Consider the following 12,448-nt stretch of genomic DNA (forward strand, 5'->3'; position numbering starts at 1 on the left):
TGAGTATATTTTCTCCGATTTCCGAGCATACCTAAATAGTACTTCCGCATGAAGAGGTACAAATTGATTAACAAGAATATCCACTTATGGTCTTTCTCTGTATTTCTCGGTATTTAGACCACACATACGCGCATAATAAAGACGTTGTATGATGTTCGGAGTGTCCATGAATGCATCTCGTGGTCGGCTAGTGACAATGAGGAAGTGTCGTTCCAATGAAGAAGTGACTAGAGATGTGTTTTGTGAGTTAGAGGCACATATTGTATGGTGTTGGAATTGCCCTGCTGTTGATGTGCTCAGGTAAGAATAACGTTATAAAAGACTGCCAGACTCTGTGTGACTGTGTGGGGACGCTACACCGTTCCTCCGTCTGTTCTCATAACAGAGGCGTGACCTGCCAAATTGCATACAGTAACTTCATTCATGAAATAAATTAGTTTCCGCTGTTAACATGCTAGTTTTGACAGCCCTAATTTAAATACACATAAAAGGTCGTTTTAAAAATCCTTTTTACAAAATATGCTTTATCTTTACCTTATCATTTATTAGTGGTGAGTAACTTTACATATTATAATTAAAAATGCATTTAATAAGTGTGTGAGGCATATTAAAATGAAACCTGGGTTGTGCATTTAGCACTTAGCTTGTCCAATGCTAGTGAACAACTGCAAGTGAAGAGAGACGGTTCTGGAGTTGAATCTAATCGAAGAATTCCGAGGTCACTTTTATTGAAAATGTTGATGCGAAATCATAGGAGAACGTCAACATCAAGCTGGTAGGAGGGTTTGGAGGGGGAGGAGTGAGTCGTGTGTTGAAAATAGACATTTTTATGGTATCAATTACTCACATTACATGTTTCATAGAAATGACCCCTTTTGATTGCAGATTTTATGTTGACAAAAGCGGTCGAACATGGATGGTGATGTTGACTTAAACGGGCACTTTTCAGAAGAACACGGTGGACCAGGGCTTGATGAGTTGGTCGACACAGACAGGTTCGTCAGCATGAATGATTCATACATCCAATCCAAGCTTCCGCCTTATTGTCCTTTGGTATATTGCAAAAATCGGATTAATTCACTATTAATAAAAAGATATTGGATATTACACCAATTTACTTTGTCACGTATTAACACAAAGCTAAAGAAGATGAAAGTCTTCCCTGTCATATTCACCTCCAAATGTAACACGTGTGGCAAATGTGAATTGACAATTACTTCGAGTGGTAGGCACTTACACTACATTAACAAACGATATGCAATGAAAATTGAATTATATATTTAAACCAATTAAATGATAATGAGCGTTAATAATGATCCTCTATTATTACTTCTTGGCGCAGTGTCCCCATAATTTAAAAGTTGATGTGAAACAGAGAGAAAGAGGAAGTTTATGATGTGTCTCTCTAATGTGTCTCTAATTTCCCTTGTCATGTTACATACACGTTAATTGGCGTTAATGGAAGCAAATCATTTGATTATCATTGCGCGTGATTTGACAGCCAGGGAGGGATATTAATGATACTAATTACCTTCATCTCAGGATCTAGTTACGTGTTCAACTTGAAAAAGCCCAGTAAACCAGTCAATGTCAGAGAGACGAGAGACTTACACACGCTACAAATGAATAAAACACAATACGATGTAAACAGTGACGTGCGGTCATGTCGAAAAATTTAAAAAACGCATAATGATGACATGAAATCCGAAGCTGAATCTGATCAAATACGTGGCAGAAACCTAAGATGAGGCTGCTGCGAGCGTCTCTTCTTGGCTTAGTGCACACACCCGCCCTACAGTCTGAGTGTGCTCAGCGACGGTGAGTGCACTTAGTTGGATCATGGTCCAGCTAAGCATGTCGCCAATAATATATTATACCAGGGGGGAGGCTCTGCAGTACTCGTCTCATCCTAAAGGGGTTGGGACGAGCGTGAGCTGGAAGGTGCTTGTCACTGCTGTCCTTCTATAGAGAGGAAAAGCCAGAGCTTTTATGCTCCGCTGAATGAATGAATTTGACTCCCAAGATAAAGGATTATATATCCAAGCTCAAGAGACGGTGGTCCGGCATTTACACCAAAGTATCAGAAGGCTTCCTGTAGAAGAAAAGGCTACCTGTACCTCATAAACATATAAAAGGTAGACCACAATTGTTGTTAGGCTAATAAAAACACTAAATAAATGGGACGAAACGGTAAATTATCCCCTTCTTTTTCTTGTAATCCTCTAAGTAGCCTGAGCGACTTGTATTAACATCAAGAAAATCTCCAAAGAAGTCAGTGCCTCGCCAGCCGTGAATTTGCAATAACAATTTGTTTGATGTATACTATGAATTCTTGCACTTTGTCAAATATCGATGATATTGAAAACTAAGCGTCAGTATCAGATACTATCAGTATCAGATCTGTTCAGAATTTTCCTCAATGTTTATTTTCACAAATTTCCAGCATGGGTTTTTGTTGTGTTGCACGTATTGTTACATTGTTGATATTGTTCCATATTGTTTTGTTGTTTACCAACTCGGTTAATAGGTTTTTAGGCACAGGATGACTTTGGGGCAAAAAAAACTAAAGATTTCAATGAGAGCCAATAGTAGTTTTTGTTTTTGTGAACTTATTTCTATCAAACAATTGTATGTAATACAAGAAAATAATTAATATTGTATTGTTGCATTTCCATATTGCTAAATTGTGTACTAATACAGTAATCCCTCGATTATCATGGCTAATTGGTTCCAGACCCGACTGTGATAAGTGAATTTCCGTGAAATAGGAGTCCTTATTTTTCATAGTTAGATCCTAAAAAACTTGTTTACGACCTTCTAAATAAGGATTTTAACATTATTAGAGCCCTCTAAACATGAACTAACACCCCTAAAGTCACCTTTACACTACTTTTACCCAATATAGTAGACATAATTACAGTAAATAAGCCATTTAAGACATACGGTAAATAAGATTCATTCTCATGTGGGCTATAAATGTGTTCCCTATGGGAGTACAGTGAGTGGCGGACCGGAAGTGACGTCAGGGTTCAGAGTTGAGTTTCAGTTTGGTGTGGGTTACAGCCGGAACAGTAGCCCGTGTAGCCCATCATGGATTATTATGCTTGTTGTGAGATAATTCAAACCTGCAATAAAAGCCTTTTGTTCCGGCGATAAGTCTGGTGCTTGTGTGTCTCACCGAACATTACAGTAACATTACTGACATGCAACAAGTGTAGAATACTACGTCAACATCTTTGAATGCCTTATGTTTGTATTTTAGTTCATTTTGCCATTTTAGTTCATTTAGCCATACGCATATCTTGACGAAACAGCATTAATTAATTATTACATACATTTTTGAAAAATGCTGAGTGTAGCCACGAAGTTCGAACCAGTGGCGAGGAATAACTGTATTTGTTGATTAAAAAAATAAAATCTTTGTCCTGTGGTTTATGAGTCCTGTGGTTTATCGCGGACGATAGGTTCCCAAAATAAGTGAAATCCGCTAAGTAGACAACTTTATTTGTTTGCTATTATTTTACGTTTTAAGGCTGTAAAACCCCTCAAAATACACTTTATACACTTTTCTCAGACAGGCATTAACATTCTCTCACATTTCTTTCTTGTTTAAACATTTTCAAGGTTCAAATTTAGTTTTAATTTTCATGATCACGCTACTAGGTTGGACACAAGAAGTCATTAAGTGACAGACGCGTATTCACTCCACTGACCGTGCCTCATCCTGGCGCCGATCGGCTGGAGAGTTTTTGTATCCTAGTCCTATTCCTTCAACCGAAGATTTATTCAGCCGGTTAGCTTCTTCTTCCTCGATTGTTTATTGGTGGTTAGCAAGCAGCACAGTTAGCCTGTTTTCTAGCGACTATTGAGCACAACAGGAAAGGCAGGAAGAAGATTGATTGACAATGGTCAACAGCCAATCTGGATGCAGAACACAAAGTGCAATTTTTTGGTAGAAAACAAGCGTAGTTTGGAGCCGAAGTGTGCACAAATATGCACAGTATCAGTCCAAATGTGGTGTGCACATTATAGCTGGAGGCGGGGAAACAAAGTCCTTCATGCCGTTGTAAACATTTCTTCCCAGCCATTGATGTCATCACCTCGTCTCAGTCGCTACAGCCTCCAGGGGTGTAAAACTTGAAACTATCATGAAGACTGCTAGTAATTCAACTTGTTGATAGTGATGATTGCCTACATAGAGAGTCAACTTTGTGAGTTTATCATTCCTGTATTTGCAGTTCCCTGCACGTCTTGTCTTTAAATGTCGTACTATGCTTTCATACAATGACGTTCCTGCTGATTTTTTGTGAAAATCCACACATTGGTGGCAACCCTCATCATTTATCATGGGAATTTAGGCACGGTGACTTTGCTGCAAGAGAAACACTCGCTCCCCGCTTCCGAACTCTCCTTCCCGCTTGACGTTGACATTCCCCTCTGACGACGGATCAACATTTGGAATAAAAGTGACTGTTGTAATTATTAGACCAGATTCAACTCCACAAACCTCCCCTTCTCTCTTCAATTGCAATTGTTCACTCACAACACAATCCAGGTTTAATCCAGATACCGAAACATGCCTCAAACATGTATTTAACACATTTAAAGTATAAAATGTATACAGTAGGTACTCACCACTAATGAATGGTAATGTAAGATGATTGACGAACAGATGGAATCGGAATCTCGATGTAGTCCGTCAGGCTAGCACTAGAGGCTGGCAGGCTAGAGAAGGCGTTTTGTGTACACCTCGCTGCAAGTTTTGAGGCGGGATTGACCTCTGAAACTAGCCCTTCCATAGCCAAACACGCTTTTGCGTCTATATTTTTGCATCTCGCCACTAATGAATGACAATCCACCTTGTTGCAAGTTTTGAGTCTGGATTGACTGTTGAAGCTTGTTCTTCACAAAGCACACAACTATGGTGCATTCAAGGACCGCCGAACAAAGTCCGAAATCTCAACGCTTGACAAAAAAACCTTATCAGTGAAGCATAAACGTAAAAATTGTGGGCTAACAGTGGTGGCACACGTATGCTGTAAGTGCATTATCACATCTCTAGAAGTTATTATTATTATTACTTATGGAAAATGGGATGTGTGTTAGCCAGCGCCTAAAGATACTGACACGGTGGATCGGTCCAAATATCAATAGTATCGACACCCAGGGTGGTATCAGTATTGCATCGATACTAGCGTGGTGAGATTGACATGTTTCAGTTCTCTTTTGTGACTATTTTCCCAAACATCTGTGTTCTGTCGTTGTGTCGTCCGTATTGCGTTATGAACATTTTTATATGCTTATATTATGATATTGTTTACAAACTCAGGGAATAAGATGGTGCAAAAAATGTAAATAATTTTAAATACTTAATACAATTAAGAATAAAATAATAAATAATAATAATGAGGAACTAATAATAATGAATACAGTCGCACCCTCGCCACTTTGCGGTTTGAACATCGCTTCCTCACTGCATCGTGGATTTTCAGAAAGTAATTAATTCATAAAAGATCACTGTTTCATAGTTGATTATGGCCTATTATTAGTCAAGACAAGTCATATGTAGTATTCTGGTCACTAGGTGTCAGTAATGTTACATTGATGAGACATGACATTACATTACGTTACCTTAACATGCGCTGCATGGATAGAGTGAAAAGATGTTCTCCTCCCATTCCATGTGGAAGTGGTATGTTTTTGCCTTCGTACTTTGTCCTTCTTCCCCACTCTGTTTGAAACCCTTTCGTAAGTTTAGAATAAATAAATTGGTGGCTAATCAGCATGCTAATGCTTTTAAAGCGGTGGCCGTCTCATAACTCGCGCATACATGTTGCATAATGTGGTGTAAACAAAGAATAATAGAAATGTAAAGGTGACTGTAGGGATGTTATTTCATGTCTACGGGGCTTTAATAATGTTAAAACCAGTATTAATAATGTTAAAACCAGTATTTAGAAAATCATAAGCAGGTTTTCTATGCTCTAAATACTAGAGCTAATACTAATAATCATTTTATTAATACTGAATACTACTTTGCGGAAATTCACTTAGCGCGGCCAAGTGTGGAACCAGTCAAACGAGCAATTACTGTAATTGTATTATTTTGCTGATATTGTTACAAAAAACTCCAAAATTTGCAAGTAAGATGTTGTCAGCAGACCCACGATGAGTCTGGTGTTCACCTTTGCATAGATAAGTTTGCTTCCTAATGATGGTTGCTGTAAATATGTCCGAAAGTACAAAAATTATACAATATACAATACAATATACGATCAGCAATTCTAAAAATTCCATCATGTCCGATAATTTGACCCCTTCCATTCACGGCTATTCGCAAACACAGACAGGATGCATACCGTACTGTGCCCCATGTTGTGCATTGTCTCATGTGCCAATCAAAGCACAAACACAAAAGGTAAACAATGAGCACACTTCGGACAGGGGCACAAGAAGGAGTGTTAGGAAAGCAGTATTTACAGATTAAGCCCAAAATATTTATGAAACTGGACCTCACTCACATCATTATTATGTGTTTCCAGGGCAGTGGTTAAGTTTCCACTGGAACTGGAACAAGCCTGTGTGATGTTTGCATGCTCTGCAGCAAGTTTTGGAATCACGAAACTGTCGATGTAAAGGAAAAACATTTGTTCAGTTGAGTCACGACTTTGGCGAAAACCGTCTTTCCTGTGGGGGAAGCAGCCACAGGTCACTACAAGTCCTTGTTGGCTCCCTTGGAGATGTTCAGACACATTCTTCCTTGACACCTTGAAGCTGAGGGCTCAGCGCAGGAAGGTACGTCCTAAATAAACAAGGTCGGTGCCCTTCGAGGCCAATGCTGTTGCACTCCTTGGTTCAGATGAGCATGATGGTATGATGAAATAAAGGGGTGCTGCTGTGACTAATAACAATAGTCCTCTACTTTGAACAAAACATCACGTAAGACCTCAGTTCAGCGAGCTTCGACTGATTAAATCTCCTTAGTGTTTAGATTTTTCATTGGAGTCTTTGTGACTCTATTGTGACGCCGTATTAGGGCCACAATCGAAATCAAAATTGGAGATTTTGAGAATAAATTGCATCATTCAGACCCTCTGCAGGCCAAGTAAGTTCACTCATTTATATTTCTGTATATTCAATATTTCAAGTATGACTAGGGGGAGATAAAATGCCAGCACAGTCCTGTTACCCAAATTACTTTCGGGATGTTATTTTTCTTATTTTTAAAATAGTTATTTTTGTTGAATCACAGTAATGTGCTTAGCATAAATGCCTTGTGGCTATATTTCATGTATTTGCTAATTCTATACTAAAAAAAACGTCATGTTATGACTTTTTCCTGTACATTTACGACTTTATAATAAATACGAGTTTATTCTTGAAATCTCAGAGGGTTTTTTTTATTTTTTTTTTCCAATGTGGCCCTAATCCGTCATAGTTAGGGGAACAGGAGTGAGTGAAAATTTTAAAGAATATAATAAGACAGAAGGAAATAAACTTAAAGTATATTGATAATAAGGAATAACACAATTATGTAAAAAATAAAAATAACATACTGCAGAATTTAAATGATTATATTTCTTAAAGCCTAATTTTAGGCATCAGGGACAGGCAACGGATGCTATTTTTCCAGTATCCAATCACTTTTAAGGATTTGTTACAAATTGTATTTATTAAATACGCAATCAGATCAATGTGGAGGGCACTTTGCTTTGTAAACAAAATATTGTACAGTTCATTGTATTGTGCATTTATACATTTTTTTTGGTGAGATGGCTTCCATACACCCGAAGATACACGTAGTAGCATGCGAAGACATTATGTCAACCGCTTAAGTGTTATGTTGTAATTAGATCATTTAACTTTGTGATGCACTTGTGAGACAATTAATTATTTGGAGGCAACCTCCACGCTACTCCACCTCGTCTGCGCCGATGATAGCGATTTTACGAGAATGTGAGCTCTTTTGGCGTAAACTCCACTCACCTTGTTTGGAGGCAGAGAAACGCTGAATACGCCAGCCCTGCTGTCAAACACGGATAGGCAGTTTCTCTGCCAATACAAGAAGACTTCATCGCATTGCACTGTAGAATCTCGCATCAAAACCTCAGCCAGAACACTGAAAATGGGCCACGGATGGGTCTTTCAGTATGACAGTGACCCAAAGCATTTGAAACTTGCCAAGTGACAGCCTGGAAACCTTCAGGATTTGGAGAGTATCCGTAAAGAGGAGCGATTGAACTGATTATTTCTTTGATTTGCTAAAACGTTGTATTTGACCTCAGAGCATCTATTGTATTTTTAATACGATGTTGTTAGTCGACAAGCTCTGTAACGCTGTTTGAAAGACAAACTTCCCATGATGGTGTCTTGTTTATTGCACCATTTTAAAGTTGAACCTGTGGGTTTGGTTTGTTAAGATCAAGGAAAGAAGCTTGTTTGTCTCCCACACCCGAACACACACACACACACACACACACACACACACACGCCTCCTCCCTTTTCCAACTGTGTGCCACATGAAAGGAAATGTACCAGCCTCTCTGTTTTGCTGGTGTGTTATTAGCATCCAAAGTCTCCAGCGTGTCTGCTGCGCTGTCACCTCCCACAGCCTTCTTAAAAACGGTGTGTGAGAGATCACGTACGCACACACACACACAGGAAAAAACACTTGGCTAATTGCCGAATTAGTTCGTTTTTCGTTTCTGAGGCCTGACCTATTTTGACATACAGTCGGCCCTTGTTTATTGCGGTTAATTGATAAGTAGAATAGTGATAAATAGAATATTTACTGTATGTAGTTATGGCACCGAAAATATAACCCAACGTAGTAGATAAAATCAGAGGAAATAAGACATATTAGACATAAATAAGACAACAAAGACTCACACGTTAGCAGTTTTGTGTTTTTTCCTGGTCAGCGTACTTCCTGCGGTGGCTAATGTCTCATCAGTGGCAGCTTGAAATAGCTTAAATTGGTATTATCCAAAATAGCAGACATAACAAGGGTAAATAAGCCATTTAAGACATAAGTAAAACTTCTGCGCGTGTGCACATGTCACAATAAATGTATTCCCTGGGACAGGAAGTGACGCCGGAGGTTCAAAGTTGAGTTTTAGCTCGCCATGGGTTATGGCCCCAACAGTAGCCCGTGTTATTGTTATGATTATGATGTTATTATTATTGTGCTTGTTGTGAGCTCATTTAAACTTGCAATAAATGCCTTTTCTGGCGATCACACCTGGTCTTTGTCTCACCGAACACTGACACCAAGTGGCCAATTAAGAATATTATATTCACTGCATTCATTCATTAATTCAAAAGGCTTCTTCTGGCTTGTATTTCTATTTTAGTTCATTTAGTTAGCTCATTCAGCCATTTTTATGCTTGATAATGCTTAACTTAGGCCAGGAATAAGTGCAATTTGCTTAAAAATGTTTTTTTTTGTTTGTTTTTTTTACTAATAATAGGCCGTATTCAACCACGAAACAGCGATAATTTATTCATTAATTGCTCAGTGAAAGACCCGTGATAGAGTGAGGGCTCGATGTTCGAACCGTGATATAGCGAGGGACGACTGTATGCCAAAATAATTCATGGGATCATTAATTCCCTCACTCTCTTGTGCTTTTTCAAATATTAATTGATAAATTATCCCTTTTGCGTGGTTGACTATGGCCTGTTATTAGTCAAAAAATCTTGAAAACCAAGTTATATGTAGTATTCTGCCCTCCAGGTGTCAGTAACAAAACATTGATGAGAAACGGCATTTTGTTACATTGCGGTCACACTGCGTGTAGTCAGCCATGACATGTCTGACATGATAGGCATGAAATGAAGTTCTCCTCCTATTCCGTGTGGAAGTGGTAAGTTTTTGGCTTCTTATTTTGTCTTTCTTCCCCCACTCCGTTTGAAACCCTTTCTTCAGTTTAAAATAAATAAACTAGTTAGCTCGCGAGCATGCTAGGCAGCCATCTTGTGTCTCTGCAATGATACCATAGCCTGGGCATTCGCAATGTGGTGTAAACAAAGAATAATAGGAGTGTAAAGGTGACTAGAAGGGTGTTATTTCATGTCTACAGGGCTCTAACAATGGTTCAAAAAAACATCTTTAGAACGTCTATGCTCTATCTACGAGGATATTCCATTTATTAACATCCTACTTCACATAAATTCACTTATCGCAGTTGGTCTGGAAACAATTAACCGCAATCAACGAAGGACGACCGTATTCACCTTTACACTTGTTATTCCCAAATTATAAGAATAAGACAAAATAAGAACATATCAGCAATTTAAGACATTAAAAAGGCTTATGCTTGTGTGTGTTACTATAAATGTGTTCCCGAGGAAACCTAAAAAAGAGAGGTGGACAGGAAGTGACCTCAGAGGTTCAGAGATGAGTTTCAGCAGAGTGGGCAATGGCCGCAAAAGCAGCCTTTGCTTTTATTAGGGAACATTGTGCCCACTGTGAGATAACGCAAACCTGGAATAAAAGCCTGTTGTTGAAGTCTGGTGCTTGTGTGTCTCAGTAAAAGTAACACTACTGACACCTAGTGACCAGTGAAGAATACTACATTTGACCAACGTGTTTGGAATCCGTCCTTTGAATGCCTTATATTTGTATTTTAGTTCATTTAGCCATTTTTATGCTTGAAAATGTTTATTTTAGGGCAAAAATACATACAATGACTAATAATAGGTCGCATTCGATGACAAAACAGCAGGATTTAGTCATATTTTTGAAAAAGCACGAGAGTGAAGCTTGCGAAATTCAAACGGCGATGTGGCAAGGGACGGCTGTACTGTGCAAAAAGCAAAAGAGAAATAGTTCCGTGCACGTGGCGGAAGAACGCTTTGTTGCATGTCACTACTCGAAGGATGGATGGGGAGAGCATGTGTTTACTGTGAGGCCAACATGCTAACCACGAGGCCACCGTGCAGCCCGAAACTTTTATCATTATTATTACTATTTTCATTCACCTTTTTACAGTTACATTATGCTGTTTTGCTCTTTTTTTTAACTGTTGCTCTTTTCTTTTTTTTCTTGTTCAGTCGCATTTTTAGAATGTGGCTGCGGGCCAATAAAAAAAATAACTGCGTGCCACAAACGGCCTCACTTTGGACTGCCTTGTTACAGCGCGTACCGGGGAGGAACAAACACAGCAACACAGGAGGTTGCTCTTTTTAAAAGTTCAATTACAAATGCATCCTCATACCTAAATGACAAAATCCTTGTGACATGAATGACACCACCCACGGTAGCACTGACGGCCAAAATACTTGCTCAGGGTTTGGTGAACGATGCGGCTTGGTCGTTGTGTCATGACGGTCACACACAGTCAGAACAACCTTTAAAATGGCGCCCTTACCCATTGCCGCCTGCCAACTGTGTTGCACTTTATCTTCCATGAATTATCACAAAGAACAATTCAACCGAGATGAGGTTACATTTTATTTGCGACATGCTTTTCAAGCACGCCAACACCCTCCCCGGCTTGTATTTTCTCACATTAATTAGACCTCACCTGGCGAGTTGTATGACACACTCTGCTGATTTGCATGTATTGCATTGCCTCGTGAGACTGGCCAAAATAGCTGCCGTATTGTTACGCACAGCGGGGGCAATTAGTAGATTTTTAGGCTAAAAAATAATTAATTTTTTATTCTTTCGCCAAAAGTTAGTAATCATTTATAAATGGTTGGCCCTCACCACTTAATTTTGCATTTTTTTCCCCTAAATTAAGCATTTTCAAGCATAAAAAACGGCTAAATGAACTCAATAAGGCATCCGCATGACGCATTCAAAGACGTTGCGATGATATGTAGTGTTCCACACTAGTCAGTAATGTTACCGTAATGTTCGGTGAGACACACAAGCACCAGACTTGATCGCCGGAACAGCAGGCTTTTATTGCAGATACTGGCACAATAAAACACAGTTGTGGCCGTAAACCACGCCAAGCTAAAACTCAACTCTGAACTCCCGACGTCACTTCCTGTCCACACGGCCCGAACACATTTATGGCAACACGAGAGCATGAGTCTTACTTATGTCTTATTTTCTCTTATTATGTCTGATGTATTGGGTAATATAAGCGTAAAGGTGACTATAGGGGTGTTATTTCATGTTTAGAGGGCTCTAAAAAGAAAGTCGTAAACAGGCTTTCGATGATCTAACCACAATAATTATAATTATTAATTATTATTAGTAATAATATTATTAGGAATTTATAAATAAGTGTGTTTAATAAGTGTGTGAGGCATATGGAAGCAAGGCCGGGGAGGGTTATGGAGGCGAATCTAATTTCATCATTACAAGAGTCACTTTTATCGCAAATGATCCAAAATCAGAAACGGAAACGAACGTCAGGCTTGCTGGACGGGGAGGAGCGAGCCGTGTGTCAAAAACACACAATTTATGGGTGTCTCCATTACTTGTGGATTC

General features: G+C 39.0%; 1 long non-coding RNA gene across 1 annotated transcript in view; it reads left to right on the plus strand.

Moving 5' to 3' along the window:
- Positions 1-209: 209 nt before the first annotated feature.
- Positions 210-12,448, plus strand: part of LOC129171399 (uncharacterized) — a 36,309-nt gene continuing 24,070 nt past the window's right edge. The window contains exons 1-2 of the long non-coding RNA XR_008566785.1: positions 210-300; positions 886-995. This is a non-coding gene — a long non-coding RNA (uncharacterized LOC129171399). The remainder of the gene's footprint in view (positions 301-885; positions 996-12,448) is intronic.

This window comes from Dunckerocampus dactyliophorus, chromosome 18 (assembly GCF_027744805.1).
Source record: "Dunckerocampus dactyliophorus isolate RoL2022-P2 chromosome 18, RoL_Ddac_1.1, whole genome shotgun sequence".
NCBI classification, from domain to species: domain Eukaryota; kingdom Metazoa; phylum Chordata; class Actinopteri; order Syngnathiformes; family Syngnathidae; genus Dunckerocampus; species Dunckerocampus dactyliophorus.